Source organism: Arctopsyche grandis, unplaced genomic scaffold (assembly GCF_051622035.1).
Source record: "Arctopsyche grandis isolate Sample6627 unplaced genomic scaffold, ASM5162203v2 HiC_scaffold_64, whole genome shotgun sequence".
NCBI lineage: Eukaryota > Metazoa > Arthropoda > Insecta > Trichoptera > Hydropsychidae > Arctopsyche > Arctopsyche grandis.
Genome location: NW_027518455.1, coordinates 1,137 through 7,500, shown reverse-complemented (window position 1 = coordinate 7,500; position 6,364 = coordinate 1,137). Strand labels below are relative to the sequence as shown.

Genomic DNA, 6,364 nt, shown 5'->3' with positions numbered 1-6,364 from the left:
CGACGCGTCGGATGCCCACAAAGTGGCTTCCGCGCACCAGTCCGAAGACCTCACCAAATCATCCATCGGTAGTAGCGACGGGCGGTGTGTACAAAGGGCAGGGACGCAATCAACGCGAGCTGGTGACCCGCTTTTACTAGGAATTCCTCGTTCATGGGGGAGAATTGCAAACCCCAATCCCTATCACGAAGGGGTTTCAACGGGTTACCCGGGCCGTTAGGCCAAGGAGGACACGCTGATCCCTTCAGTGTAGCGCGCGTGCGGCCCAGGACATCTAAGGGCATCACAGACCTGCTATTGCTCAATCTCGTGCGGCTATATATACCGCCGGTCCCTCTAAGAAGATTATCATTGTACGCCGATAGTTGAAGACCGCGCGCGCCGCCGCAGAACGACGACGCTGCCGCGGCACCTCGTGATATCGGGGGTACGTCTATTTAATAGGCTAGAGTTACGTTCGTTACCGGAATTAACCTGACAAATCGCTCCACCAACTAAGAGCGGCCATGCACCACCACCCACCGAATCGAGAAAGAGCTGTTAATCCGTCAATCCTTCCAGTGTCCGGGCCTGGTGAGTTTTCCCGTGTTGAGTCGAATTAAGCCGCAGGCTCCACTCCTGGTGGTGCCCTTCCGTCAATTCCTTTAAGTTTCAGCTTTGCAACCATACTCCCCCCGGAGCCCGAAAGCTTTGGTTTCCCGGGAGCTGCCCACCGAATCAACGTAAAAAACTTCGGCGGATCGCTGGCTGGCATCATTTATGGTTAGAACTACAGCGGTATCTAATCGCCTTCGAACCTCTAACTTTCGTTCTTGATTAATGAAAACACCTTTGGCAAATGCTTTCGCTTTAGTCCGTCTTGCGACGATCCAAGAATTTCACCTCTAACGTCGCAATACGAATGCCCCCAGTTGTCCCTATTAATCATTACCTCTGGTATCAGAAAGCCAACAAAACAGAACCGAGGTCCTATTCTATTATTCCATGCGCACAATATTCAGGCAAATGTAAGCCCGCTTTGAGCACTCTAATTTGTTCAAAGTAAACAGCCGCGAGGGCCCGCCTCGACGCGCCGCCTGCCCGTGAGGACCGACGACGACGTGCCGGCGGAAGACACGCACCGGCGAGAAGCCCCGCTGACGCGCCTGTCGTACCGCAATCGGTAGACCGACGCCGCAGGACACAATTTCAACTACGAGCTTTTTAACCGCAACAACTTTAGTATATGCTATTGGAGCTGGAATTACCGCGGCTGCTGGCACCAGACTTGCCCTCCAATGGATCCTCGTTAAAGGATTTAAAGTGTAATCATTCCGATCACGAGGCCTCATAAGAGTCCCGTATCGTTATTTTTCGTCACTACCTCCCCGTGCCGGGAGTGGGTAATTTGCGCGCCTGCTGCCTTCCGTGGATGTGGTAGCCGTTTCTCAGGCTCCCTCTCCGGAATCGAACCCTGATTCCCCGTTACCCGTGACAACCATGGTAGTCGCATAAACTACCATCGACAGTTGATAAGGCAGACATTTGAAAGATGCGTCGCCGGTGCTAGACCGTGCGATCGGCTCAAAGTTATCTAGAGTCATCTCTGAGTGCGGCGGACGCGAGCAAGCCCGCGATCCGCCGATTGGTTTTTGATCTAATAAAAGCATTCCTTCCGTCACCGGTCGGAACTTCGTTTGCATGTATTAGCTCTAGAATTGCCACAGTTATCCAAGTAACTGTGTACGATCTAAGGAACCAAAACTGATATATTGAGCCATTCGCGGTTTCACCTTAATTCGGCTTATACTGAGACTTGCATGGCTTAGTCTTTGAGACAAGCATATGATTACTGGCAGGATCAACCAGGGAGCTGCGCGCTTGTGTCGCGTAGTAGCGCAGTATATACAACGGCGTGAGCCGTTCGTACACATGCGTACATACACGTACATACTCTGATGAGCACCGTCCGGCCGGCGTAACCCGACGCGGACGACGTCGCATGATCTCCTTGAATGTTATTATTATTTAAAACATCACGGTATATATATTATATATATATGTATACAAGTTTATACACATGCATACAGTGACACGCATGCATACGTATCATACGTATGCACATACATACATACATACATATTTTAAGAATACATAGTGTGTGTGCGCATGTGTAATTTTTTTTTTATATATATACAAAAACATATATACAAACATGATATTTTAACGTATATACAGAAAGTTCGACCGTCAATTCGAGAAAAGCACGCGTCGGACTCGTTCGAAACGAGCTGACGAAGTTCGTGTGAGAGCGACGAATCGCTCTCTTCTCTTATAATTCTGTGTCTCTGCTCGCGCGGAACTAGAGAGTGCACGATATTACTGTTCAAACGTATGCGCGCTTTTCTCATTCAAAAACGAGTGGGCGGCGCCGCATATGTCTTTACGGTTAACGCGTTGTTGCGCGGACGCCTTCTGACGAAGGCCGCGATCGCGTACGCGTTGACGTTGAGTATCGGACGAGCGACTATCAGCATGTATTCACACAGGTCGTATCGCCGGCTCGTTGTACAGTGGGTGGTATGAACTAGAGCTGCGAATGTTTCACGTACCGTTACGCTATTTTGCGAGAGAAATAATAAACAAAAAAATAATGGGGATAGTTTGCGTTTTGTCGCGGTGTGCGAAGGGGTTAAGACAAGAAATGATATTTTTTTTAAAAAAATTTAAGAAAAAAAAAATTTTTAAAAAAAAATTTCGAAGAAAAATAAATATACATATATATTTTTTAAAATATATTTGTTGTTATTAAATTATTATAGATATATATATGTGAGAACTGATATTTTTTTTTAAAAATTTAAGAATAAAATATTTTTTTAAAAAATAATTTTGAGGAAAAATAAATATATATATTTTTTGATATGTTTGTTGTTTTTAAATTATTATAGATTATACATATATGTATGAACTGATATCTTTTTTTTTTTTAATTTAAGAATAAAATATTTTTTTAAAAAATAATTTTTAGGAAAAATAAATATTTATATTTTTTAATATGTTTGTTGTTTTTAAATTATTATAGATTATACATATATGTAAGAACTGATATCTTTTTTTTTTTAATTTAAGAATAAAATATTTTTTTAAAAAATAATTTTTAGGAAAAATAAATATATATATTTTTTAATATGTTCGTTGTTTTTAAATTATTATAGATTATACATATATGTAAGAGCTGATATCTTTTTTTTTTAAATTTAAGAATAAAATATTTTTTTAAAAAATAATTTTGAGGAAAAATAAATATATATATTTTTTGATATGTTTGTTGTTTTTAAATTATTATAGATTATACATATATGTAAGAACTGATATCTTTTTTTTTTTAATTTAAGAATAAAATATTTTTTTAAAAAATAATTTTTAGGAAAAATAAATATATATATTTTTTAATATGTTCGTTGTTTTTAAATTATTATAGATTATACATATATGTAAGAACTGATATCTTTTTTTTTTAAATTTAAGAATAAAATATTTTTTTAAAAAATAATTTTTAGGAAAAATAAATATATATATTTTTTAATATGTTTGTTGTTTTTAAATTATTATAGATTATACATATATGTAAGAACTGATATCTTTTTTTTTTAAATTTAAGAATAAAATATTTTTTTAAAAAATAATTTTTAGGAAAAATAAATATTTATATTTTTTAATATGTTTGTTGTTTTTAAATTATTATAGATTATACATATATGTAAGAACTGATATCTTTTTTAATATATTTGTTATATACACACACACACGTGTGTGTGTGTGTGTGTGTGTGTGTGTGTGTCTACATATACATATATTTATACATACATATAACAATACACTACATATAATAAACAATATTTATGCATAAATATTAGAATGTTAACTTTTTAGTTGTATCGTCGTGACAACATTTGAAAAATCCCTCCATCGTCTTTATATTTCATTATATTACAAGATAAAAATTAAAATTAAAATAAATGTACACACACATGTGTATCTATGTGTGAGTATATATTTATACATACACAATTCATACATGTAACAATATTTATGCATTCATTTTTAGTGACGTTAACATTAGAATAACATTAGATTACTAACAAAATTAAATTAAATTTGTAAATTAGAAACGATCAGTGGATCAGTAGCTATCAAAATAGATATACGATGTTCAATTATGTTCACACACTTGTTCAATTATGTTCACAATACAAGTGTGTGCGCGCTTCCGTCGAGACGCCGACGTCGCCGAGTGAAATTTTATTCATCCAAAAAATAAATAAAATCATATGTGTACATTATACATACATACATGCATGCATACGTACATACACACATAAATGTATAAGAATTGTAAATAGGTTTTAGACCTCTTTTTCCTATTATGCTATAACGTTAACATTAGAATAATATAAGACTATGATTACTAACAAAATTAAATTAAATTTGTAAATTAGAAACGATCAGTGGATCAGTAGCTATCAAAATAGATATACGATGTTCAATTATGTTCACACACTTGTTCAATTATGTTCACAATACAAGTGTGTGCGCGCTTCCGTCGAGACGCCGACGTCGCCGAGTGAAATTTTATTCATCCAAAAAATAAATAAAATCATATGTGTACATTATACATACATACATGCATGCATACGTACATACACACATAAATGTATAAGAATTGTAAATAGGTTTTAGACCTCTTTTTCCTATTATGCTATAACGTTAACATTAGAATAATATAAGACTATGATTACTAACAAAATTAAATTAAATTTGTAAATTAGAAACGATCAGTGGATCAGTAGCTATCAAAATAGATATACGATGTTCAATTATGTTCACACACTTGTTCAATTATGTTCACAATACAAGTGTGTGCGCGCTTCCGTCGAGACGCCGACGTCGCCGAGTGAAATTTTATTCATCCAAAAAATAAATAAAATCATATGTGTACATTATACATACATACATGCATGCATACGTACATACACACATAATTGCTCATCGGTAATCTCGTTCCGGAGAGATATTAGTCATTTATCATTATTTAGACTAACCATTTGTGCTGGAACCTTCCATTGTTTAAAATTATTTCTGCACATGAGTATACAATATTGTTTACAGCGTCCCAAATATTATATCCGGTTCAAAAATGCTCTCTCTCTCCTCTGTCAATCGTTTCGATAGCCTGTAAAGGTCAATAACAAATCTTTGAAGTTTGGTTAAAGTTTAGATAAAAAGCTTATAACAATAATATGACTTTATCACCGTCGAACACAAAAAAAAATTGTAATAACGGCGTTAAGACGTTTGTGATTTATTGATAAACTACATTCACAATTACAGATAACATGTGTTAATTGTTAATTGTTATCATACTCACCCTAATATTCCAGTGAACTGTGCAAATAATGACCGGACGTGAGCGGGCTCGAAGTCGGTGTTTTCAGTTGTTAATTTCGAACAAAATGCATTTGAGAGTAGGCCACCACAGTACGATATTGTGTATCTGAAATATATGAATATACATAGCCATGAAATTGGTATGTGAATGTGGCCATTTGAACTTTTCGATCGTGTGATTGAAACGTCAAGTTTTATTGATAAATGATATTAACAATTAGATACAACCAAACTAAACTAAACTACACTAGACTACACTAGACTACACTACACTACAACCAAACTAGACTGCACCACAGTTGAAACGACACTAACTAACCTGAGATCGGCGGAGCTAACGTCAGACGCGCGAGTCGGGGGAAATCCCGCGCCGCGCGTCTCCACTGGGGTTGACTGGATTTGGCCGTAATCAATATGATCATAGTCGACCAGCACTTCGTTTACGTACATATACGTATCAATAATATATATTACAATATTATTATAAATGTATTACATATCATATTATAACATCGTTTTAATTATTTATAACACAACGCGAGATGTTCGGCGATGGAATATTATATGGAGAGTGTCATTGACTGATTATTTCTATGACAACACAGTCCCCGTCGGCGTTGACGACAGCTTGAATCGATGTATTAATACCATGTAAAAAATAAAATAAGGCGAAATAAGAAGAGGTCTGTAAAAAAAAAGTAGTTTCATCCCAACCCGTTGAGCGCTTTGGTGGATAATTAGAAAGCCTCGTAAAAAGCTCGTAAAAGAACATACAGAGCGTGAAGCCTACAAAAAGCTTGTAACATATCTACTTTTATTTATTTATTTAAATAGGCACACATACAGAATAAAATATAAAAAGAAAGTTGTATAGTGAGACAAAAAATAATAATAAACACAGACAAAAATATAATATTCCATTTACGGTGAGAAC

At 35.9% G+C, this 6,364-nt stretch overlaps 1 non-coding gene across 1 annotated transcript in view; it reads right to left on the bottom strand.

Annotated features, from left to right (window-relative positions):
- LOC143921940 (small subunit ribosomal RNA) overlaps positions 1-1,851 on the bottom strand; it is a 1,934-nt gene extending 83 nt beyond the window's left edge. Inside the window, exon 1 of the ribosomal RNA XR_013261529.1 lies at positions 1-1,851. This exon is cut by the window's left edge and continues 83 nt beyond it. This is a non-coding gene — a ribosomal RNA (small subunit ribosomal RNA).
- Between the last annotated feature and the right edge of the window lie 4,513 nt (positions 1,852-6,364).